Source organism: Stegostoma tigrinum, chromosome 11 (assembly GCF_030684315.1).
Source record: "Stegostoma tigrinum isolate sSteTig4 chromosome 11, sSteTig4.hap1, whole genome shotgun sequence".
Taxonomy (NCBI): Eukaryota; Metazoa; Chordata; class Chondrichthyes; order Orectolobiformes; family Stegostomatidae; genus Stegostoma; species Stegostoma tigrinum.
Window position 1 is genome coordinate 62,916,326 of NC_081364.1, and position 26,515 is coordinate 62,942,840.

The following is a 26,515-nucleotide window of genomic DNA, read 5'->3' on the forward strand; positions in this document are numbered from 1 at the left end:
TCCTTGGATCAATGAAATATTCTACTTGAACTTGTGGCCTTTCAACATAACATCAGATTCAAGTCTTCCATGACAATTTGTTCCCCAGACGCTTTGAACACTACAAGGTACAGACTCATCAATTATCTGAATGGAGATACGCTGCTCAGTAACTCTGTCATCATTGGCATTTCCTGACTAACTTTGCTGACCCCTGCTGTCTGAACTTTCTCCAATAAATGTAGCAGTGAAAAAAACATTTCTGCCAATATTATATTAGTTGCAGACTTCATGATCAGGTTTGAAATCTTACCAAATAAATCTATCTGTCTGGTAAAGTCTGTTAAAGACAATTCTGTTCTCTCCACAGCTTTACGAAATGAATCACACTCTTTATGGCTATATATGATGAATGTTATTGTCCTCAATGAAATTCCTAGATGATTTGCGTTGTCTGCGGCGCTATTAGCAATTGCCATGGCCTTAACTAAGGAAGGGTCATTCAACCCAAAATGTTAACTTTCTCCACAGATGCTGCCAGACCTGCTGAGCTTTTCCAGCAATTTGTTTTTGAGCCCTAACTAATCATGGATTAGACTCACTCCTGTTGTCTTCATAAATTCTTCTTACATTTACTGTGGTTTGAATAATGGATCTCCTACTTCTTTTGATAGACTTTATTTGCATATTATTCTAAAATGCCTCAATATTGTTCCAATTCTGACTTTACAATATTGCTGGTACTATGACCTTATTTTAAAAATATTTCAGCAGCCTTTGATTTCCCTAACTATAGCCATGCCTCCTGGTGCCTGACACCAAGGTGTCAGGCTGACTCTGTCCTGTAAGTACTGTATTGCTTCTAGCCTTCTCAGCCTGTAATTGTCCCCACCAATTCCCCCTTGTCCACCAGAAATTTCAACTTTACTGAAGGTAACTCAGACATCTGTCTGCAAACCAGCTAAATTTTGTTTCAGGGTTGCTCCTACAGTTTGCCAGGGCCCCATGGAATCTGTAACGGTCAGGTCTGACTACTGAGGTTATTGGTTGGTTCCCCGAGCTGACTGGTTTTCGTGCAAACGTTTCGTCCCCCTTCTAGGTGACATCTTCAGTGCTGTCTAGCCTCTGCTGTAGCGCTGTTGTTCTGTCCCATTCTGAATTTATATGGTCCAGTCTATCATGGTAGGTAGCTCTGTTTCCAGTTTTGCCAGAAAGCGGAGGCTAGGTAGCACTGAAGATGTCACCTAGAATGAGTACAAAACATGTGCACGAAAACCAGTCAGTCAGTTCAACCAACCAACCAACATACAACTCCAGCCACAAACTAAGCTACAGATCTTCGCTAAAATATTGTAGTTCTGACTACTGTTCCAGCTCCGTTGTAACTTCTAGCTTTTCCCTGAATCTGTGCAGCTCTTATCATGTCTGAACTTTTTTTACAATTAACAATCGATCCTATCTTGTCAAATCCGACCATTAGAGACTTTTCTGTAGGTTTTACGAATGTTCAGGTTTCGCAGTTGCTACTGCCTGCACAAGTAGCCTTCTCTGAGTACGATAAGTCTTCAAAGCTCACTGGAATTTTCAACACTATTTACCAGGTTGAATCATGAATCCACACAGTAGTCAGTTTGGTAGGTAAAGACCACATTTTTCTATTTTTCTGTGATTTTGTTTTATAGTAGACAGAAATGGGAAAAGTTCTGTTTTAATGCTAAGGGATGTGATAGAGATTACTGCACTTTCTAAAGTTAGGCTGCTGACACACACTAAGTGTTGTTTACACTGCTGCTTTTTCAGGTAGTGGAGGGAAGGTTACTGCGGCCAGGCTAGAGGCAAGGTTGTGTGTGTACAATGGATGTCGCCAGGAACAAGTAGCTGATTGGTCTAGAAAGTGGTGAAAGTTGTTGATGACAATGTAAAACAATGAACTGCAGATGCTGGAGGACTGAAACAAAAACAGAAACTGCTGGAGAAACTGAACACATTTAGCAGCATCTGAGGAAAGAAAGCAAAGTGAACTTTTTTTAAAGACATTTCTTTAGGCAGCACCAAATCTGTGGCATCTGCCAGCTAGAAAGACAACAGCAGCAGATACATAGGAACACCACCACCCGCAAATTGCCCTCCACATGGCATGGAACCATTCCACTATATCTTCACTGTCACTGCATCAGAATTCTGCAAGTCTGTCTCTAGTTGCAGTGTGGATCTACCCACATCATGTAAACTGCAACTGGTCAAGAAGACGGTCCTCCACCCAATTTAGAACATAGAACATAGAACATAGAACAGTACAGCACAGAACAGGCCCTTCAGCCCACGATGTCGTGCCGACCATTGATCCTCATGTATGCACCCTCAAATTTCTGTGACCATATGCATGTCCAGCAGTCTCTTAACTGACCCCAATGACCTTGCTTCCACAACTGCTGCTGGCAACGCATTCCATGCTCTCACAACTCTCTGTGTAAAGAACCCACCTCTGAATCCCCTCTATGCTTTCCTCCAACCAGCTTAAAACTATGACCCCTCGTGTTAGCCATTTCTGCCCTGGGAAATAGTCTCTGGCTATGAACTAACTCTATCTATGCCTCTCATTATCTTGTATACCTCAATTAGGTCCCCTCTCCTCCTCCTTTTCTCCAATGAAAAAATTCCGAGCTCAGTCAACCTCTCTTCATGAGATAAGCCCTCCAATCCAGGCAGCATCCTGGTAAACCTCCTCTGAACCCTCTCCAAAGCATCCACATCTTTCCTATAATAGGGTGATCAGAACTGGACGCAGTATTCCAAGTGCGGTCTAACCAAAGTTTTATAGAGCTGCAACAAGATCTCACGACTCTTAAACTCAATCCCCCTGTTAATGAAAGCCAAAACACCATATGCTTTCTTAACAACCCTGTCCAATTGGGTGGCCATTTTAAGGGATCTATGTATCTGCACACCAAGATCCCTCTGTTCCTCCAAACTGCCAAGAATCCTATCCTTAATCCTGTACTCAGCTTTCAAATTCGACCTTCAAAAATGCATCACCTCGCATTTATCCAGGTTGAACTCCATCTGCCACCTCTCAGCCCATCTCTGCATCCTGTCAATGTCCCGCTGCAGCCTACAACAGCCCTCTATACTGTCAATGACACCTCCAACCTTTGTGTCATCTGCAAATTTGCTGACCCATCCTTCAATTCCCTCATCCAAGTCGTTAATAAAAATTACGAACAGTAGAGGCCCAAGGACAGAGCCCTGTGGAACACCACTCACCACTGACTTCCAGGCAGAATATTTTCCTTCTACTACCACTCGCTGTCTTCTGTTGGCCAGCCAATTCTGTATCCAGACAGCTAAGTTCCCCTGTATCCCATTCCTCCTGACCTTCTGAATGACCCTACCATGGGGAACCTTATCAAATGCCTTGCTGAAGTCCATATACACCACATCCACAGCTCGACCCTCATCAACCTTTCTAGTCACATCCTCAAAAAACTCGATAAGGTTTGTGAGGCATGACCTGCCCCTCACAAAGCCGTGTTGACTGCATTTAATCAAGCCATGCTCTTCCAGATAGTCATAAATCCTATCCCTCAGAATCCTTTCTAACACCTTGCAGACGACAGACGTGAGACTTACTGGTCTGTAATTGCCGGGGATTTCCCTATTTCCTTTCTTGAAGAGAGGAATTACATTTGCCTCTCTCCAGTCCTCAGATACGACTCCAGTGGAGAGCGAGGATGCAAAGATCTTCGCAAGTGGCAAAGCAATTGCATTTCTCATTTCCCAAAGCAGCCAAGGACAAATCTGGTCCAGGCCTGGCGAATTGTCAATCTTAATGTTTGACAAAATTTTCAGCACATCAGCTTCCTCTATCTCTATCCATTCCAGCATGCACACCTGCTCTTCAAAGGTTTCATTCACTACAAAGTTCGTTTCTTTCGTAAAGACAGAAGCAAAAAACTCATTTAGGGCTTCCCCTACCTCCTCAGACTCCACACACAAGTTCCCTATGCTATCCCTGATCGGCCCTACTCTTTCTTTGACCATTCTCTTATTCCTCACGTAAGTGTAAAATGCCTTTGTGTTCTCCCTAATCCGTTCTGCCAAGCCTTTCTCGTGCCCCCTCCTGGCTCTCCTCAGACCATTTTTGAGCTCCTTCCTTGTCTGCCTGTAATCCTCTAGAGCTTCCTCCACCTTATGTAAGCTACCTTCTTCCTTTTGATGAGAAGCTCCACCGCTCTCGTCATCCAAGGTTCCTTCCTCTTACCCCTTCTTGCCTGTCTCAGAGGACATATTTATTCATCACTCGCAACAACTGTTCCTTAAACAGTCTCCACATGTCTATAGTGCCTTTACCATGGAACAATTGCTCCCAGTCCATGCTTCCTAACTCATGTCTAATCGCATCATAGTTTCCTCTTCCACAACTAAATATCCTCCCATTTTGCCTAATCCTCTCCTTCTCCATAGCTATGTAGAATGTGAGGCAGTTATGGTCACTATCACCAAAATGCTCTCCCACCACAAGATCTGATACCTGCCTCAGCTCGTTTCCGAACACCGAGTCTAGAATGCCCTCTCCCCTCGTCGGCCTGTCAACGTACTGAGTTAGGAAACCCTCCTGAACACACCTTACAAAAACAGCTCCATTCAAATCTTCTGCTCGAAGGAGGTTCCAATCAATATTGGGAAAGTTAAAGTCACCCATTACAACAACCCTACTACGTCCACACTTTTCCAAATCTGCCGACCTATGCTTTCTTCAATCTCCCTGCTGCTGTTGGGAGGCCTTTAGTAAACCCCTAACGAGGTGACTACTCCCTTGCTGTTCCTAATTTCCACCCATACTGACTCGGTACGCAGATCTTCCTCGACAAAGGAAGCTTCTGTAGCTGTGGTACCCTCTCTGGTTAGTAGTGTTACACCTCCTCCTCTTTTTCCCCCTCCCTATTCTTTTTAAATGCTCTAAACCCTGGAACATTCAGCAACCATTCCTGCCCCTGAGAAACCCATGTCTCTGTTATGGCCACAACATCATAGCACCAGGTACTGATCCATGCTCTAAGTTCATCACTTTTATTCCTGATACTCCTTGCGTTAAAGCAAACACACTTTAACCGATCCCTTGGTTCCTTCCCAGGAAAATCCTTCCCACTAGCTGGTCTACCTCTTGCTATTGCCTCACCTGCATCAACTCTCACCTCCGGGAGACAGCTCAGGTTCCCACCCCCCTGCCATACTCGTTTAAACCCTCTCGAACTACTCGAGCAAACCTTCCACCCAGGATATTGGTCCCCTTCCAGTTCAGATGCAACCCATCCGTCTTGTACAGGTCCCACCTTCCCCAGAAGGCATCCCAATTATCTACATATCCGAAGCCCTCCCTCCTACACCAGCTGCGCAGCCACGTGTTAAGCTGCGCCCGCTCCCTGTTCCTCGCCTCGCTATCTCGTGGCACCGGTAATAAACTAAAGAACACTACTCTGTTCGTCCTGCTTTGCAGCTTCCATCCTAACTCCCTGAAATCACTTTTTATATCCTCAATCCTTTTTCTGGCTATATCATTAGTGCCAATATGTAACACGATTTCTGGCTGTTCGCCCTCCCCTTTTAGAACCTTATACACCCGATCGGAGACGTGCCGGACCCTGGCACCAGGGAGGCAACATACCTTCTGGGAATCCAGATCCTGACCACAAAATCTCCTGTCGATTCCCCTAACTATCGAGTCCCCTACCACGAGTACTTTTCTATTCTGCCCCCTTCCCTTCTTTGCCACAGTGTCAGGCTCAGTGCCAGAGAACTGACTACTATGGTAGGTCATCCCCCCCCAGCAGTATCCAAAGCGGTATACTTATTGCTGAGGGGAATGCCCACAGGGGATCTCTGCACTGTCTGTCTGTCCCCTTTCTTCCCCCTAACTGTAACCCATCTATCCTTGTCCTGAGCCTTAGGAGTGACCAACTCCCGGTAACTCCTCTCAATTACCCCCTCTGCCTCCCGAATGATCCGTAGTTCAAAAAGCTCCAGCTCCATTTCCCTAACACAGTTTTCAAGGAGCTGGAGTCGGGTGCACTGCCCGCAGATGTGGCCAGTGGAGACGTGTGCCATGTCTCCCAGCTGCCACATTCTGCAGGAGGAGCAAGCAACTGCCCTAGCATCCATACCCCACTTATCTGAACACCCACTCAGTACTAAAGTAGAAAGCTTAGTTCAAGTTGCTATAAAATTAATAACAAACTTAAGGCAATTAGGGATGATTAATGCTGGTCACTCCAACCCATTGCTACCAACTGTAATTGCTACAAATGCATCTTCTGTAGGACTGGAAACTATGCTGTTTCAGGTACAGATGGAAAACATAAGCCAGTTTACAGCACTTGCCCTTCACTGCCAGACACCTAAAAGTGATATCCATTATGGGAAAATGAAGCATGAATGATATACTAGCGATATACAAGCAGCCTCAATAAAAAAGTAATGAATTGTCACATTATCTTCTCACAGCCTCCAGGCCAGATAAAGCCTCAATGTGTTTCTTAGATAAAATTAATGTTTAGTTAAACTCAACATACTTTGCAGTACAGGACTAAAAACATTATGATTACCAACCAGTCTGTTTTTAATTAATGATTTTCATTTTTCTGCATTTTGATTGCAGTTGGCTGGCGACAAATATTGGTTTCACTTGGAATGGAGCCAGACAATCTTTTTAAGGCGCCTTGAAAGGGCGGGGAAGGCATGACCTCGCATTGAAAGGGACTAGCTCCAAGCCTGCAAGGCTCCTAACCCTAAACCCTTTCTAACACAATTGAAAGACAACAACGAGCGCCATGTGGCAAATTCAGATTGCAAACAGGAATTGGCACAGGGATAGCGTACTTACCACCTCTGAAGGACTGGGTTCAACTGCCACTTGCTTCTGAAGTTTTCCAAACAGGTTGGTTACATACCTACAGTGAAGAAAGAATAAAATTCGGCTGAACTACAGCCAAAGTTGTAAATTCTGCTACTTTTTAAAAATAAAGCCGGTGCACACACATCTGCAGCAAATACGGTCTCCTGGTCCACAAGTAAGGACCATACCACTGCGCGTACGATGCTCCACGCCACGTCGGGAAACGACGATGCTACGCAGGCGCAGTGATGTCCAAACGCCTGGACTACAAGCCCCAGAATGCCGAGCGGCCACACGCAGCAACGAACTGACGTCACAGCCGCCATCACTGGGAGCGTGGAGCCTAGGGCCTGACGCTGATACAGACCGAGCTCATCGCTGCTAGACAGCCAGGTCAGTGGGAACCCGCCCGGGGATCGCTACTATCGTAGTCTCCGGCGGTGCAGCAGGGCAGCCAAACGGTAGCCCCCACACCCTCTCGGCTCGCGGGGAGGCGGAGCGAGGCCTCACCGTAAGCGGGGGGAGAGGGGAAGCCGCAGCCGGCCGTGGTTGAGGCCCCGGGCCCACACGTGAGGAGGTGGAGGGGGGGGGAACCGGAGCGGTCCGCGAGGGAGAGGAAACTACAACAAGAACAGAGAGTTGGAGGGAAAAAGTGGGGAGAGACTGGAAGGAGGACAGGATCCGGAGGAGGACGGGGTTGGGGAAGCAGTGTGGCTTGAAGAGGATGACGGGGGACGTGGGACCGGGGTGGGGAGGTGTGCAACGATGGGGACGTGGGGCTTAGGGGGGGGTCAACGATGGGGACGTGGGGCTTGAGGTGGGGGGTGTGCAACGATGGGGACGTGGGACTTGGGCGGGGGGGGTTGCAACGATGGGGACGTGGGACTTGGGCGGGGGGGGTTGCAACGATGGGGACGTGGGACTTGGGCGGGGGGGGTTGCAACGATGGGGACGTGGGACTTGGGCGGGGGGGGTTGCAACGATGGGGACGTGGGACTTGGGCGGGGGGGGTTGCAACGATGGGGACGTGGGACTTGGGCGGGGGGGGTTGCAACGATGGGGACGTGGGACTTGGGCGGGGGGGGTTGCAACGATGGGGACGTGGGGCGGGGGGGGTTGCAACGATGGGGACGTGGGGCGGGGGGGGTTGCAACGATGGGGACGTGGGGCGGGGGGGGTTGCAACGATGGGGACGTGGGACTTGGGCGGGGGGGGGTTGCAACGATGGGGACTTGGGCGGGGGGGGTTGCAACGATGGGGACTTGGGCGGGGGGGGTTGCAACGATGGGGACGTGGGACTTGGGCGGGGGGGGTTGCAACGATGGGGACGTGGGACTTGGGCGGGGGGGGTTGCAACGATGGGGACGTGGGACTTGGGCGGGGGGGGTTGCAACGATGGGGACGTGGGACTTGGGCGGGGGGGTTGCAACGATGGGGACGTGGGACTTGGGCGGGGGGGGTTGCAACGATGGGGACGTGGGACTTGGGCGGGGGGGGTTGCAACGATGGGGACGTGGGACTTGGGCGGGGGGGGTTGCAACGATGGGGACGTGGGGCGGGGGGGGTTGCAACGATGGGGACGTGGGACTTGGGCGGGGGGGGGTTGCAACGATGGGGACGTGGGGCGGGGGGGGTTGCAACGATGGGGACGTGGGGCGGGGGGGGTTGCAACGATGGGGACGTGGGGCGGGGGGGTTGCAACGGTGGGGCGGGGGGGGTTGCAACGATGGGGACGTGGGGCGGGGGGGGTTGCAACGATGGGGACGTGGGGCGGGGGGGGTTGCAACGATGGGGACGTGGGACGGGGGGGAGCAACGATGGGGACGGGGGACGTGGGACGTGGGGGGGGAGCAACGATGGGGACGGGGGACGTGGGACGTGGGGGGGGGGTGCAACGATGGGGACGTGGAACGGGGGGGTGCAACGATGGGGACGTGGGACGTGGGGGGGGTGCAACGATGGGGACGTGGGGGGGGTGCAATGACGGGGGGGTGCAACGACGGGGACGTGGGGGGGGTGCAACGATGGGGACGTGGGGGGGGTGCAACGACGGGGACGTGGGGGGGGTGCAACGACGGGGACGTGGGACGTGGGGGGGTGCAACGACGGGGACGTGGAGGGGGTGCAACGACGGGGACGTGGGACGTGGGGGGGTGCAACGACGGGGACGTGGAGGGGGTGCAACGACGGGGACGTGGGACTTTCGGGGGGGGTGCAACGACGGGGACGTGGGACTTTCGGGGGGGTGCAACGACGGGGACGTGGGACTTTCGGGGGGGTGCAACGACGGGGACGTGGGACTTTCGGGGGGGTGCAACGACGGGGACGTGGGACTTTCGGGGGGGTGCAACGACGGGGACGTGGGACTTTCGGGGGGGTGCAACGACGGGGACGTGGGACTTTCGGGGGGGTGCAACGACGGGGACGTGGGACTTTCGGGGGGGTGCAACGACGGGGACGTGGGACTTTCGGGGGGGTGCAACGACGGGGACGTGGGACTTTCGGGGGTGGGGTGCAACGACGGGGACGTGGGACTTGGGGTGGGGTGCAACGACGGGGACGTGGGACTTGGCAGGGGGGTGCAACGACGGGGACGTGGGACTTGGCGGGGGGGTGCAACGACTGGGACTTGGGGTGGGGTGCAACGACGGGGACGTGGGACTTGGGGGGGGTGGGGTGTGTGCAACGACAGGGACGAGGGACTGGGTGGGGGGTGCAACGACGGGGGCGAGGGACTGGGTGGGGGGGGTGTGCAGGGACGAGGAACTGCGTGGGGGGAGGTTGCAGCGACGGGGACGAGGGTCTGCGTGGGGGGTGGATTTCAGCGACGGGGACGAGGGTCTGCGTGGGGGGGGCAGAGACGGGGACGAGGGTCTGCGTGGGGTGTGCAGAGATGGGGACGAGGGACTGTGTCGGGGTGGCAGAGTTGGTGACGAGGGACTGTGTGGGGAAGTGGGCCTGCAGAAGCACTTGAGGAATGGGGTGCTGAGTCTGCCTCTTCGCAGACTCATTCCTCCAAAGAGGTGGGTGAAGAGTCTCGGGTGATGAGACCAGAGGTGGTTGGGGGGAAGAGAAAGCAAGTGTGGAGAGTGAGGGAGGAGAGAAGAGGCCTACTGAGGTCAGGATGGAAAAGACTGCTGTTTCAGTCTCATCCTCGATTAAATAAGTACTTCAGTCTACCCTGTAGAACAAAATAATATTTCAAATAAAAATGGCAAGCAAAGAAGGCCCAATTGTCTTCAGTGCAATTTGTTTGTCATCTTGTCTTGCAATAAATATTGAGTTTATTTCCTCCCAACCGTTTTTTTAAAGGAATATTGTTGAGATGCTTTGAGCTGATGGGTTGCATCTTATGTTTTGAAAAATAGCTTCAGTGTGTGGATATGGGTGCCCAGTAGATGATATTCCATGTATATTACAAGAGGCTTTTGTTATGATGCGTATTGAAAATGAATGTACTATAGCCAAGTTTGTGGATGACACAAAGAGGTATGACGGCAAGTGGTGGGGATGACATGAGTGTACAGAAGAATGCAGACCTGTTAAGAGTGGGCAAAAAGTTTGGCAGATAGAATGAGATGTGGGAAGCTGTGAGGTTACGCAATTTGGCATAAAGGAGCCGAATGTTATTTAAATGGGGAAAGCTGCTACGCAGAGGGATTTGGGTGTCCTTGTCCATGAATCACAAAAGGCTAATCGATGACGGGATAGGGAATGTTAGATTTTGTTTCAAATGAGTATAAAAACTGGAAGGGATTTTCTTGATAATAAAATGTGAGGCTGGATGAACACAGCAGGCCAAGCAGCATCTCAGGAGCACAAAAGCTGACGTTTCGGGCCTAGACCCTTCATCAGAGAGGGGGATGGGGGGAGGGAACTGGAATAAATAGGGAGAGAGGGGGAGGCGGACCGAAGATGGAGAGTAAAGAAGATAGGTGGAGAGAGTGTAGGTGGGGAGGTAGGGAGGGGATAGGTCAGTCCAGGGAAGACGGACAGGTCAAGGAGGTGGGATGAGGTTAGTAGGTAGCGGGGGGTGCGGCTTGGGGTGGGAGGAAGGGATGGGTGAGAGGAAGAACCGGTTAGGGAGGCAGAGACAGGTTGGACTGGTTTTGGGATGCAGTGGGTGGGGGGGAAGAGCTGGGCTGGTTGTGTGGTGCAGTGGGGGGAGGGGACGAACTGGGCTGGTTGGGGAAGGGGAGATTTTGAAACTGGTGAAGTCCACATTGATACCATATGGCTGCAGGGTTCCCAGGCGGAATATGAGTTGCTGTTCCTGCAACCTTCGGGTGGCATCATTGTGGCAGTGCAGGAGGCCCATGATGGACATGTCATCAAGAGAATGGGAGGGGAAGTGGAAATGGTTTGCGACTGGGAGGTGCAGTTGTTTTTTGCGAACTGAGCGGAGGTGTTCTGCAAAGCGGTCCCCAAGCCTCCGCTTGGTTTCCCCTGTAGAGGAAGCCGCACCGGGTACAGTGGATGCAGTATACCACATTGGTAGATGTGCAGGTGAACCTCTGCTTGATGTGGAATGTCATCTTGGGGCCTGGGATGGGGGTGAGGGAGGAGGTGTGGGGACAAGTGTAGCATTTCCTGCGGTTGCAGGGGAAGGTGCCGGGTGTGGTGGGGTTGGAGGGCAGTGTGGAGCGAACAAGGGAGTCACGGAGAGAGTGGTCTCTCTGGAAAGCAGACAGGGGAGGGGATGGAAAAATGTCTTGGGTGGTGGGGTCGGATTGTAAATGGCGGAAGTGTCGGAGGATAATGCGTTGTATCCGGAGGTTGTACCCGGTGCGGCTTCCTCTACATTGGGGAAACCAAGCGGAGGCTTGGGGACCGCTTTGCAGAACACCTCCGCTCAGTTCGCAAAAAACAACTGCACCTCCCAGTCGCAAACCATTTCCACTTCCCCTCCCATTCTCTTGATGACATGTCCATCATGGGCCTCCTGCACTGCCACAATGATGCCACCCGAAGGTTGCAGGAACAGCAACTCATATTCCGCCTGGGAACCCTGCAGCCATATGGTATCAATGTGGACTTCACCAGTTTCAAAATCTCCCCTTCCCCTACTGCATCCCTCAACCAGCCCAGTTCGTCCCCTCCCCCCACTGCACCACACAACCAGCCCAGCTCTTCCCCCCCACCCACTGCATCCCAAAACCAGTCCAACCTGTCTCTGCCTCCCTAACCGGTTCTTCCTCTCACCCATCCCTTCCCCCCACCCCAAGCCGCACCCCCCGCTACCTACTAACCTCATCCCACCTCCTTGACCTGTCCGTCTTCCCTGGACTGACCTATCCCCTCCCTACCTCCCCACCTACACTCTCTCCACCTATCTTCTTTACTCTCCATCTTCAGTCCGCCTCCCCCTCTCTCCCTATTTATTCCAGTTCCCTCCCCCCATCCCCCCCTCTGATGAAGGGTCTAGGCCCGAAACGTCAGCTTTTGTGCTCCTGAGATGCTGCTTGGCCTGCTGTGTTCATCCAGCCTCACATTTTATTATCTTGGAATCTCCAGCATCTGCAGTTCCCATTATCAGGGATTTTCTTGAAGATATGTTGATGTAATTGACTTGCTGGAGTTTAGATGAAACGGAGCGGACCTTATTGAAACCGACAAGATTCTGTAGGGGATTACCAGACTACGTATTGCCAATTGTGGGAGAGTCAAATACACACAAAATCAGAGGCAGGAGTTGCCTGTTTGAGACAGATGAGGAATTTTTTTTCTCAGATAAAGCCTATTTGCGGCTGGGGTAGACAGAATTTTAATCAGTTGGAGAAACAAGTGTTATGTGGATAACTAGGAGCATAAGAAATCGGAGTAGGTAATTCAACCCCTCGAGCCTGCTTATTCCCCATAACCCTTTAACACATTAAATTTAAGGGGATGGATCTTTAATTAGTATTCAGTATCCGGATTTCCACTGCATTCTGGTGCAGTGAATTCCACAGATTCACAACTCTGAGAGAAGTTTTAAATCTACCACTTATTAGCCTAAGACATGGTGTTCTTGTTTGCCCCACAAGGGGAAACAATTCGATCGCTTCACATCCTTTTAAACTCCAGTGTGTATAGGCTTAAACTGTTCAATCTCTCCTCAAGACAAGCCTAGTATCTCTGTAATTCTCTAAACTCCAACACAATTGCATCCTTCCTCAAGTAAGGATACCAAATTTATGCAGTTCTCCAGAAGTGGTCTCAGCAATGCCTTATACAATTATAAACAAAACTTATTTACTTTTGTACTCCATTCCTTGAGTAACAAATGCTAAAACTCCATTTGCCCTTCTTATTACCTACTGTGCCTGCGTACACACTTCCTGCAATTCATGCACAAGGACTTCCAGATCCCTCCGCACCAAAATTTTCTGAAGTTTCTCTCCATTTAGACAATAAGTTGCCTTTTTATTCTTCTGCCCAAAATAGAGCTTCTTACTTATCGACATTGAGCTCCATCTGCCAGCTTTTGGCACATTCCCTAAACCCATCATATGTAAACTTGGTTCTTCATTGCAGAACTGAGGTTGATCAGATCAGTAATGATCTCAGTGAATACTGGGGCAGAGTCGATACGTCAACTGGCCTTTTTTTTGCTTCGACATTGTAAGGACATGCTGCTGCAGATTAACTGGGACTGGAATGGGCAAGAAATGAAGTGTGTTTGATATGGAGGAGGATATATGCCTGGTGTCAGTGTGATGGAAAGGGCAGGGAGAAGCCTGCACATTTGATAAAGGGAGGAGGTGACACAGTCAGAGGGTCATAACTTGTGGAATTCTTTGTGCAAGAAGAGTGTATGACAGACCGAACCATGGTATGCCTTGTGTTGGGAGATCGGCAAGAGTCAGGTGTGCTCCTTAGATGCTGCTTGGCCTGCTGTGTTCATCCAGCTCCACACTTTGTTATCTAGACTCAACTGTGCACAGTTTGGGCAGCTGGTGCAGGAGATGCTGTGGTTAATGTAACTTGCTGTAGGCAATGCTTTGTCACAAAGTTGAATCCAATTAATTTTATGATTATGGCAATTGTGGTTTTTTTGATCTGTAAGGGCGCTCATCTGTTGATTTTTTTTAAAACTGAAATTTGACTGAGGAAACTTCAGAAGTGACTTGTGATACACCCCTGCTGTTAAAATTGTCTGGCAGTCAAGATGAGGCATCAGCCATCTGTGTCCCCTTGAGGGTATGTGGTAGTGACTGAAATGAACTTCTGAAATTGTTTAGCACTGTGCCCTAAAATCTCGTTAAGCCCCCTTGTCACTTTGCAGAAGAAAGATTCAACAGTCAATTGTTCTCCTTTGCCTTTTTGTCAGTAGGTAAGAGATTAAAAGTGTAGAGCCCTGCCATGTGGTGTTGGAAATGGGCCAGTGGGTGGATCTGTACCAGGTGACAAATAGCACTTCAGCTACAGAATGCTTAATTTCAGTCTGCACTGTAGCTTCAGACAAACTTAGTGAAGTGTATAAAGTGAAAGGGAGTTGACGGTAATTGGAGCTGCAGTTTACAAGCATGCTGCAATGGCTGTCCGTGCCCATTAAAAATTTAGTCTTTTGTTCAAAGGCTCCTCGGGAGCCTGTTTGTTGAATTGCCTAATGAAGTCAGAATTTCCTGCAAGCCTTGCTTTTGTTTAATCCCAGTTGGCATTGGCAATAATAATGTATGTACAGACCATACCCCATGTTGTGTGTTAGCTTTGGGTTGACAGAAATTACAAATAATGTTGAGGAGATTAGCTTGTGGCAATGCAGTCGTGCTGGCAATAAGACACACAGACTAACCTATGTTGGCACTTCTGTTCTTTAGCCCTTGCTGTTGTGGCCACTCATCCTCTAGGCTGCACAGGAGCATGAGTATTGACCAGTTTTGGGTCTGTTCTCCAGGTTTTGCATTATCTGGTCCCTGCTGGGGGAGTGGAAGGAACATCACCGAGTTTTCCAGCTCCTTTTTCCAGCTAGGAGTGGCCATTTGCACGTGTGAGAGAACTTTAGATTGTTGTTGTAATGTTCTCACAGTTGAATACACCAAGTATCAACGGTATTGCTTGGGGCCTACGGAACTGAATTTCTTATCAGGGCTTCCAAGAGAAAGAGAAGATTAAAGTAAGATGTATTAGTTCTGATGTGGTTTGAGTGCCTGTTAAATGGCTACTCTGTTATACATTTTGTGTTAGAATGGTTTGCTCTGCCATGTGATGAGATTAGCCTTTAAATTAAATAGGTAAAAGACAGTTTGACTTGCTTACATACAGACAGGGCAGCCTGGCTGTAGTAACAGATTTAGAGTTGGATAAGTACCTGACAAGAAAAAGACACTTATTACAGGGTTATGAGAGTTGTTGTGTGATATTTCATAGATGCATGGAGTGGCCAAAATGACTGCAGTAATTTTTTTCTCTCTGGCAGTGTTACATGGTTGTGTTCCTGTGACATGCATGTAACAGCTACAGAAGTCTGTGGTTTTTATTTGGCTAATTCTGAGCTTCCTGTGCTTTTGAATGTACTCGTGACCAGAAGTGATGATGTACCAAAGCTGCACGCTTCTAGATGGTATCTGGAACTGTAAATGCACCTGATTATGTACTCAATTTTGTATGGTGTGCATGCCTAAAACCAACTTTCAGTTACTTTCCATATAGTCTTCCCTCTGTAGATTAGTTGGATGAGGGCTGTGCAGCACTGACATATTTCCCTGCCGATTTGTATAGAACAAGGAAAGGGAATAGATACGAAAATGTTCTTGTGGTTAATGGGGGGGAAAAAAACCAACCTGTCTTGTTAATTTTGAATTGGCAGTATTTAAGAGCCAGCTTGCTTTTGGTACAAGGATGAGGGGTGGTCACTGCATTTATGTTAGTTCTGTGGTTGTTTTGCAGTTATGTTAATACTGATGATCAGTTTAATTTTCCAAGCAGGGCCAAAAAACAACATGACAGTGACTGCAATGATATCAAGTTTAGTTTTGCAAAATGGACAAACAATATAAATGTGTATTTAATCTTTAGCAGAGTGATTTATGGAATCTTCACTTAATATGCTACCAAGATTCCTGGAATTCACTGGAACCCCTTCAAAACTTGTGCAGCAATCTTAGTAACTTACAGATATCATCATAACTGCAATTTATGTTTATATGCAGTACTGAATGTGGAAGTCCCAAGGTGCTTCAGAGGTGTAACTTTTTTCTAAAAGATTTAAGTAAAGGATGTGATGTTGGGGTGACCAAAAGTTCGGTTGAAGAGGTAAGGGACGGTTCTAAACAAAGTGTCCTCACTTAAATGCAAGGTTGCATTCCTAAAAATTGCAACTTTAAATGAGCCCAATCCTCCCCCTACTGACCCCTTCTCCCACCTCCAACACACCCCCTCGTCCTGGACACCACCCCAAGGCCTCCTACCCTTCCTCCACCTCTTCGTCTCCAACTGCTGTCGTGACATCAATCGCCTCAACCTCTCCACCCCTCTCACCCACTCCAACCTCTTCCCCTACAGAACATGCAACTCTCCGCTCCCTCCACTCCAATCCCAACTTCACTGTAAAATCTGCGGACAAGGGAGGCGCAGTTGTAGAATGCTGCACTGACCTCTGCATCGCTGAGGCCAGGTGCCAACTCTCTGACACCGCCTCCTTGATCACGACCCCACCCACAGCCTCCAACCTCATTGCTCCCCAGCCCTGCGCCGCCTACTTCTATCTCTTTCCCCAAATCCACAAACCTGACTGCCCTGGTCACCCATCATCTTCGCCTGCTCCTGCCCCACCAAACTTATCTCCACCTATCTCAACTCCATTTTTTCCTCCTTCGTCCAGGAACTCCCTACCTATGTCTGTGACACCACCCACGCCCTCCACCTCCTCCAAAACTTCCAATTCCCTGGTCCCCGACACTTCATTTTTACCATGGATGTCCAGTCCCTTCACACCTGCATTCCCCATTTAGATGGCCAAAAGGCCCTCCATTTCTTCCTGTCCCACAGGCCCGACCAGTACACTTCCGCTGACACCTTCAACCACTTAGCCGAACCCATCCTCACCCTCAACAACTTCTCTTTCAATTCCTCCCACTTCCGACAGACAAAGGGGGTGGCCATGGGTACTTGCATGGGCCTAAGCAAAGCCTGCCTCTCTGTAGGTTATGTGGAACAATCCCTCTTCCGTACCTACACAGGCCCTAAACCCCACCTATTCCTCCATTACATTGATGACTGTATGGGTGCCACCTTGTGTTCCCACGAGGAGCTTGAGCAGTTCATCCACTTCACCAACACCTTCCACCCCAACCTTAAGTTCACCTGAACCATCTCTGATACCTCTCTCTCCATCCTGGACCTCTGTTTCCATCTCTGGCAACCACACGGAAACCAATATCCATTTCAAGCCCACCAACTCCCACAGCCACTTAGAATACACCTCCTCCCACCCACCTTCCTGCAAAAATGCCATCCTGTATTCCCAATTCCTTTGCCTCCTCCGCATCTGGCCCCAGAATGAGGCATTCCACTCCCGAACATCTCAGATGTCCTCGTTTTTCAAGGACCGCAACTCTTCCCTTCCATCCACCCTCCTCCACAAGTGGTCGAGAAAGCTCTCGACCGTGTTTCCTGCAACTCATCCCTCTCACCTACTCCCCACAATAACAACCAAAACAGAATTCCCCCTTGTCCTCACGTAACATGCCATCAATCTCCGGATCCATCCTGGGCTTCCTGTAATGCCATAATGATGCCACACAAAGGTTGCAGAAACAGCACCTCAAAGCCCACTTCAAAACCCTGCAGCCCAATGGTATCAATGTGGACTTCACAAGCTTCAAAATCTCTCCTCCCCCTACCGCATCCCAAAACCAGCCCAGCTTGTCCCCACCACCTTAACCTGTCCTTCATCCCTTCTATCCCCTCTTCCCACCTCAAGCTCTAACCTCATCCCGCTCCCTTGACCTGACCATCCTCCCTGGACTGACCTATCCCCTCCCTAACTCCCTACCTACACTCACCTTTACTGGCTCCATCCCCGCCTCTTTGACCTGTCTGTCTCCTCTCCACCTATCCTCTCCTCTATCCATCTTCTAGCCACCTCCCCCCTCTCCCTATTTATTTCACAACCCCCTTCCCCTCCCCCATTTCTGAAGAAGGATCGAAACCCGAAACCTCAGCTTTTCTGCTCCTCCGATGCTTCTTGGCCTGCTGCGCCCTTCGCAGCAACACAGTGTGGAGCTGGACAAACACAGCAGGCCAGGCAGCATCAGAAGAGCAGGAAATATGACGTTTCAGGTCGGGACGTTTCTGAAGAAGTGTCCTGACGTGAAATGTCAGCTTTCCTCCTCCTCTGATGCTGTCTGGCCTGCCCTGCTGAGTTCCTGCAGCTCCAAATTGTGTTGTCTCTGACTGCAGCATCTGCAGTTCTTGCTATGAAGTACAAGTTCTTCAACTGTCATACCTTTACAAGAACTGTAGAATATGGTGCAGTGGAAAAAACTGTCCACCGTTCTTGTACTTGTACCTAACAAACAGCAGAGAAACGTAGAAAGCAAAGTTTATAAACAAAATTTACATCAGGGCCTGAACAGAAAACCATTATAAAAAGAGATGTCAGCACTCTGCAATCAAAGATCATTAGCACCAACTCTGGCAGCACAGTCCAGGGGCCTTGTTGATTATGCATTGACAGGAGAACCGTAGTGATGTGAGACATGCTAAGGAAGTGAGGACATTAAAAATAAGAGGAAAAAAATTAAGAGAGACTTAAAACAAAGGCTGTCTGTATAGCCTTAAGACATGATCAATTACAGGTAGCAATTATTGAAGTAACCTTATTATCACCAATATCGCAGTAGAGCGAAATGCTCAGCTCCTATACTATACTCATATAGTATAAGACGTATACTATATGTCCCCTCCAATTAAAACAATTTGCATTAAAATGTACAGTTTGCATACAAGATATCCTAGAATACAGTCTGGCCAAATAAATAATATAGCTTGGTTTGCAAACTTGTTTTTACTATAACCACAGCCAAAATACTTTTGACCAATGCTACTTCAATAATTTGTGAACAGATGTTTTGTCCACAACTTTTGACTAAATATCTTAAGTAGAAATATCGTAATTTTAGCAAAAAATAACAAAACAAATAATTCTTCCTATATGCCTCAATTTATTCATCTGAACCCTTTCTCTTTCTGTCTGAGCTTTCAAAAAAAATCTGAATTTTAAAGTTTAATGGCTAATTAAAACTATTGTCATTAAAACCTATCTGGTTCAGTAGTGTCCTTCAGGAATGGAAATCTGCTGTAGTAGTTGGACATGTGATTCCAGACTTACAGCAATGTTATTGAATCTGAGCTGCCTTCAAATGACCAAGCAAGAATGATAAACTTTAAAAACTCTCAAAAGGAATGAAACAGGATGGGACACCTAATACCCACTAAGTCACTGCAAGGTACAATGGCAAATTCAACACTATCAGTCCTGCACAAACCTGTTAACATCTGGGATCTAGTACCAAACTCAGGAGAGTAGCCTCATTAGAACTGTCTCAGATTAGTCGAGCAAGGCTATCAGAGTTGTACTCACAAATCGTATCTTACTCATGATGTCCCATCAACACAACAGGCCAAGCATAGATGGCAACAAAGTAGCGTACAGTTGGGAGTGTTACTTTGGGAGTCCTCACCATTGACTAGACCCATAAGGTCTCATGGCATCAGGTCAATCATGGGTGATGAAGCACTGAGGGTGGTGAGGGCATAGATTGTACTCTGGGTGGGGACTTCAGTGTCCATCACCAGGAGTGACTCAGCAGCACCACTACTCGTCAAGTCCTAAGGCAATTGCTGCTAGACTGGTACTGGGATGAGGAGGCCAACGAGAGAGAGAAATATATTTGACCAGCTCTTCTTCAATTTGCCTGTCAGTGGTACATCTATCCACAACAGTCTCAGTCGAAGTCCTAATGGAGACAAAGGCCCATTTTCACATTGAGAATACCCTCCGCCATGTAGTGTGGCACTACAACTTTGTTAAATGGGACAGACTTCAAACAGATGTAGCAATTCAAGACTGGTCATCCACGAGGCAGTGTAACCCATTAGCAGCAGAGCAGTACTGAAATACAATCTGCGACCTCATGGCCTGTCATATTTTTCCACTCTACTATTACCATCAAGCCAGGTATCAACACTGATTCGAGTGTGCAGGAGGGAATGAGTTCAATGGGAGTGCAGGAGCAGGACCAGGTAAACCTAAAACTAAAGTGTCAACTTGGTAAAGCTACAACATGGCTACTTGCATGCCAAAAACTGCAAGCAGCAAATGATAAACAGAGCCAAGTGATTCCTCAACCAATGGATCTGATCTAAGCTCTACAATCCTGCCTCATGCAATTAATGTTGGCAGTGAATTAAACAACCACCTGGAGGAGAAGACGTCACAATTATGTCAAACCTTAATGATGGAGAATCCTAGTACCTTAGTTCAAAAGACAAGGAAGCAAGAGTGCTAAATGGATGATTCACTTTGGCCTCCTATGGAGGGCCCCAGCATCACATGCCAGTCTTCCAGCCAGTTTTACTGGTGCCATGTGATGCCTACCGTTTACTCAATAGTGTGGAAAATTGCCCAGGTATGTCATGTATACACACAGCAAGACAAATCTGACCAGCCATTTACCGCGCCATCAGTTATTATCCCCTGAAGTGATGGAAGGGATCATCAAAAGTGCTAAGCAAGTGTTGCTTGATAGAAATGAGCTGATCACTAAATCTCAGTTTATACTCTATCGGGGCCACTCAACTCTGCACCTAGATATAACCTTGATTCAAACATGAATAAATGAGCCGAACTGGAGAGGTGAGGTCAAGTTCTTTGGTAGTACACCTACCTCTGGACTAGGAGATAGTAGGAACTGCGCATGCTGGACAATCTGAGATAACCAGGTGCAGAGCTAGATAAACACAGCGGGCCAAGCAGCATCAGAGGAGCAGGAAGGCTGACATTTCGGGCTGAAGAAGAGTCTAGGCCCGAAACGTCAGCCTTCCTGCTGCTTGGCCTGCTGTATTCATCTGGCTATCTTGTTATCTCTGGACCAGGAGACCCAGATTCAAGTCTTATCTGTTCCAGAGATGTGTAATAACATCCTTGAACAGATTGATTAGAAAATATCAGAGGTAGGAGTGACTTTTCTTGAAGTCAATGCAGCATTTGACTGAATGTGATATCATTTAGGCCCTAGCAAAATTACGATCAAAAACAAAGTTGCTGGAAAAGCTCAGCAAGTCTGGCAGCATCTTTGGAGGAGAAAACAAATTTAAAGTTTCAGGCCCAGTGACCCTTCCTCAGAACTGAAAAATTACTGTTGATGGAAATCAGGGGGAAACTTTCCAGTAGTTGAAATCATGCCTAGCACAGAGGAAGATGGTTGTGGTTGTCAGAGGTTAGTCATCCCACCTCCAGGAATCTCAGAAGTTCCTCAGAATAGTATTCCAGGCTCAACCATTTTCTGATCCTTCATGAATGAGCTTCCCTCCATCACAGGGTCATAAGCTGCAATGTACAATCATCAACTAACAATGTTCAGCACCTTTCAAGACTCCGCAGATACTGAAACTGATCCATATGCAGCAAGATCTGGATAATATTCTGATTTGAAGTGGCAAGTAATGTTTGCACTGCAGAAGCACCAGGCAATGACAAACTCCGGCAAGAGAGACTCTAGCCTTTGCCCCTTAATATTCAATGCCATTACTATGCTGAATTCCCTCACTATCAGCAGCCTGGAGGTTATGATTGACCAGAAACTGTGTAGGATTAGCCTTGTAAATATTGTGGCTACAAGAGCCAATCGAGGCTAGGAACCCTGCAGCGTTTAACTTGCCTTCTGACTCCTCAAAGCCTGACCAACACTTAGAGTACAAGTCAATCATGGAATACTCCTTCCTTGCCTCAATGAGTACAACTCCAGCAGCATTCAAAAAGCTTGATACCATTTAGAACAAAGCAGTCCATTTGTTTGGAATCAACTGGCTTCTTCCTCCACTGAAATGTAGCAACAGTGTGTACCATCAACAGGATGCACTTAGTAATTCACCAAGGCTTATGGTACACTACCTTCTAAACCCATGGCCACTACTATCTAGAAGGACAAGGGCAGCACATCCATGGGAACATCACAACCTGCAGATTCCCCTACAAATCACTCACCAGACTGATTTGGAATTATATCGCCATTCCTCCAGTGTTGCTGAGTCAGAATCCTGGAACTGCCTCCCCATTGGCATTGTTGCTCTGTGCACCCAAATATACTGCAGTGGTTCAAGTCAGCTCACCAGCACCTTCTCAAGGGCATCTCAGGATGGGCAATAAACGGTGGCTCAACCAGCGACTCCCACATTCCTAAGATTTGTTTTTAAAATCCTGGGCATCACTCTCAATGTCTATATCAAAGCTGAAGGTTGTACGAGCAACTTCACTTTTCGGTTGAAACAATAGCTTTGATTTTTTTTTTTAAAGACCCTGACTCATTTTTGATCTATTGCTGGACTCTATAATACTAGTGGACTTTCAGTTTCTTATTGACTTTCACTTACTTCCTGATTATCAGTTTGGATGTAAGAGATATTTGGACTAGAGAAGGTTGCTCATGCTCTCCTTTTTCAGGTATAGTAAGAACTGCCGATGCTGGAGTCAGAGATAACACGGTGTGGAGCTGGAGGAATACAACAGGCCAGGCAGCATCAGTGGAGTAGGAAAGTTGACATTTCGTGTCAAGACCCTTCTTCAGAAATCCGACAGGCAAGGCGGCAATGGCAGCAGCGCGGCATGGCCTGGAATCCGCAATGTGACTCAGACGCTGACAATTCCGACCTGGAGCCTCAGGATGCATTTTCAAAAGGTCTACTCAAACCCGAGTTGAATGTAGCGGAGGAAGCAGAGAAACAAGGTGTCAACGATGTGGTGGGTTTGGAACAACATTTGGAAGAATTCAAGAAAAACAGTGGATGGAGAGGTTTGACATGAGAAATCCATTTCTGAAGAATCTCAAAAGTTTCTTGTCAGTATAAATTCTCAAATAATGATGGACTGAGAAGCTCTGACTTTTTGGCAGGTTGGTACCCTGTAACTTAGCTGGACTAGAGATTATTTTTGCTTTGCATTGGGTTTGGTGAGAATAAAATGATCCTGAGCCATAGTTGGGTCTGGGTCAAAGAAGGAGGAATGCACAATTTGACACACTAATGGAACTGTTATTGGTGAAGGGGCACTTACGGACCACAGAGTTTGCCTCTGGAGAGTAAAGAGTTTCCAAGTATCCCAAATCTGAGATCTCGGTAAATTCATTGTTTACATTTGCTACTTGGATTTGTGTGTATGTGTCAGCGATCTGATTAACTCTTAACACTATATTGTGCTGATGCTAGTTCTATCATTGTATTAGATCATGGTTGATCTGGATGTCCATCTACTTTTTATCCATGTTATTTGTTCCCCTTACCTAACAAAAACATTGGAACAACAAATCTTTAAGTTTTACAGCAATGTATGAAACGTTGTGGGAAGACGATTGACTTCCATGACTTTGTGTGTGAAAAGGGAAGGTTCCTGACATCAAGTATAGCGTTATTTGTAAGATTATGCCCATTGTCCTGTACTTCCACACATAAGGAAGTAGCTTCTACCTGTCTACCTTTTCAAGCTCATCTATTATTTTGAACAATTCGACTAATTTTACCTTCCACTTTCTAAATTCAAGGAGTTGCAAACCAGAATTCTCCGATTGCACTCTGTTGCTGAGTTCCTCTCCAAAACTTTGTTTATTTAATGTATTGAAGTCAAGTTTGAAATGTTCTATTTCTCTGCTTTTAATGCATCTACTTAAGCTCCTTCACCAGTTCTTCATTCCATTGTTACACAACACATCTCTCCCCTTATTGTTTGGAACAATAAGTCTGCTATTTAATTTCTACTTCCAGTTCACATGGATGCTGTATGAAAACTTCATTGCAATGTGATTACGTTTTGAGTCCTAGTTGCAGTACCATTTGTAAATTACCATTTTAACACTGCAGAAATAATTGTTACATTTCCTCTTGTGAAGTGCATGACAGTAACCTAGTGTTGGCACATAAAGCGTAAGGGCTGAATCAATGCTGTTTACTTAACTGTATTCCTCCAATTCTGACTATTGTGCATTCAACATGCTGGCCACTGTTAGGAGACATGACTTCACCTTTACACATTGGGATTTCCTCTGCTGTCTCTAATATCCATATCTGAGTGAAGTATGGACACCTCCTCCTTTCCCAATATCTCCTCCTTTAGCTTGAAATGCAGTTTTTTAAAATAAAATGCTTCACAATGTTTTAAATGCCAGTAGTCCTTGGGCAAAAGAGAATAGTTGTGAGTGAGTATTATACTAATTTAGTAAAGTACTAATAATGACTTTTGTCAATCTTAAGAGACAGTGTGTGCTCAGGTTGTAAGACCATAAGACATAGGAACAGAATTAGTCCATTTGGCCCATCAAGTCTGCTCCACCATTTGATCATGCCTGACCTGTTTCTCAACCCCATTGTCCGGCTTTCTCCCCATAACCCTTGGTACCCTTACCAACCAAGAACCTAACGCCTCCTTGTCAATAGCCTTCTGGAAATCCAAATAGATCATATCCTCTGATTCTCCATTGTCCGTCTTGTTCATTATCACCTCAAAAAAATTCTAACATTTGCCAAGCATGACCTCCCTTTGACAAAGTTGTGCTGACTCAACACTAATTTACCATGCACCTCCAAGTACTTCCACAATTTCATCCGTAATAACAAACTCTCAAACCCTGCTTACAGCCGAGGTCAAATTAACTGGCCTATGGTTTCCTGTTTTATGCTCCCTCCATTCTTCAATAGGGTTGTTTCATTAGCTATTTTCCAGTCCTTTGGGACCCTTCTTGGCTCCAGTGATTCCTGAAAGATCACCACCAATCTCCTCAGCTATCTCCTTCGCAACTCTTGGGGTATAGTCCATCTGGGCCGGGATCATTTGTCCACCTTAAGATCTTTCAGCTTCGCTAGTACCCTTCTCCTTAGTGATGATCACCACACTTGCCTCTGCCCCTTGACTCTCTTGAAGTTCTTGTATGCTGCTGGTGTATTCCACTGTGAAAGCTGCTGTAAAGTACCTATTCAGTTCTTCTATTTTTTTTACCACTACTTCTGCAGCCTCAATTTCAAGTAGTCCAATGACTCTTTTGTCTCCCCCTCGCGCGCGCCCGCCTCGCTCCCCCCCCCCCTTCAGGCATCTAAAAAGACTCTTCCAATCATCTTTTTGTATTAGTAGCTAGCTTACTCTCATGCTTCCAGAAGGAAGCTATTCAGCACAGACTCACTTTCTGTCCCCTTCTTGTACTTTTAGTTATGCTCTGCTGGTTTTTAAAAGATTCACAATCCTCTGGATTCCGACTGATCATCACCTCATGGTTTTTTTTTCTTTTGCTTTTATGCTGTCCCTAATGTGTTTGTTTTCATATGTTGTTTCCGGATTGAATGCGGTCTGTTATGATTTATAGAGACCAATTGTCTCCTCTCTGCAGCTGGTACAGCTGAATAGTGTTGGCCTGTGCTCAATTGATAGTTGTTCCCTCTTGTGCACTCTCCCTTCCACAATCTGGTCATTACTTTTAGCAACTGTTATGTCCACATGCTTCCTGACTGCATGCCTGCTGACACAGGCAGTAAGGAGTTCCCATGCATTGACTCTGATTGCATTCAAGCAGTGGTCTCTCTAGATGTGGGTGCCCTGTGGCTTTTGGTGCCAATGGCACCCCGCTATAGAGTATGTCTTTGAGAATGTAGCCATCGTTCATTTTGCTCACGTGACCCAGTCAAGAGACTTGCTGCTGACTCAAAGGGAGAAACATGCTGGGGCTCCCTACCCATTGCTATACTTCCAATTTGGCACAGAAAACTAATTACTTTTGAAGTATTGTAATTGATATGTAGGAAGAAATGGCAGCCACTTGGAGCTCAACGTACTCTCTGAGTAGTGAGAAAAGTAACTGGTTAATCTATTTGGTAGTGGTGGTTAAATGAATACCTTATTATTTGAATATTTCATAGTCTTTTGCCTTCCTTGTACATATTTGCATGACGCATTGTCTGTGACGCAATAGGCAGCACTGGACTAGCAGTCTGAATTATGTTTTCAAGACCTAAAGTGGAACTTGAGCCCACAACTTGGATTGTAGAAGGGAGGGCCCATTAATACCAATTGAGATTATTTATTAGCACCCTTGAAGTGTCAAGCCCTGTTGGTTGTCTTCAAATGCTTGGGGTTTTGTCTTATTGATTTTGTCCTTCATTTAAACACACCAGCCATGGCAGCTGAAAGCATCTTTGTTTTCTGTTTGATCCTGAATTGGTCTTCGATCCCATATCCTGACCATCACCAAGACCTACTAGCTCTCAGTGCTGTAACATTGCCTTTCTCAGCTCTCCATGTCTCCAGTTCCTCCACAACAATTCCAATGAAATCCTGGGCCGGTCACCCACTTTACACCCCCATTAACTTGGACTTGTCCTGAACTTCATGTAATTCATGCCATTCACTTTTCATCCTTGCGCTTGTTGATCTTGATTATAAGCTTTTCATTCTTGTGTGCC

The 26,515-nt window shown here is 47.3% G+C and overlaps 1 protein-coding gene and 1 long non-coding RNA gene across 7 annotated transcripts in view; one reads left to right on the plus strand and one right to left on the minus strand.

Moving 5' to 3' along the window:
• Window positions 1-7,092, minus strand: part of LOC132210119 (uncharacterized) — a 118,545-nt gene extending 111,453 nt beyond the window's left edge. For 3 of the 4 annotated variants that reach the window (XR_009446311.1, XR_009446308.1, XR_009446310.1), the window contains exon 1: window positions 6,860-7,073. This is a non-coding gene — a long non-coding RNA (uncharacterized LOC132210119). Of the gene's footprint in view, window positions 1-6,859 lie in introns of all 4 variants that reach the window. The other variant, XR_009446309.1, reaches the window with a different exon arrangement.
• Window positions 7,093-7,186: 94 nt separating this feature from the next.
• The window catches only part of LOC125460169 (DDB1- and CUL4-associated factor 1-like), an 85,556-nt gene continuing 66,227 nt past the window's right edge, over window positions 7,187-26,515 (plus strand). The window contains exons 1-2 of one of the 3 annotated variants that reach the window (XM_059649499.1): window positions 7,190-7,264; window positions 16,006-16,108. The gene's annotated coding sequence lies outside the window, so the exon portion shown is untranslated. Of the gene's footprint in view, window positions 7,265-16,005; window positions 16,109-22,772; window positions 22,969-26,515 lie in introns of those variants that run through there. The other 2 variants (XM_059649498.1, XM_048547297.2) reach the window with 2 other exon arrangements.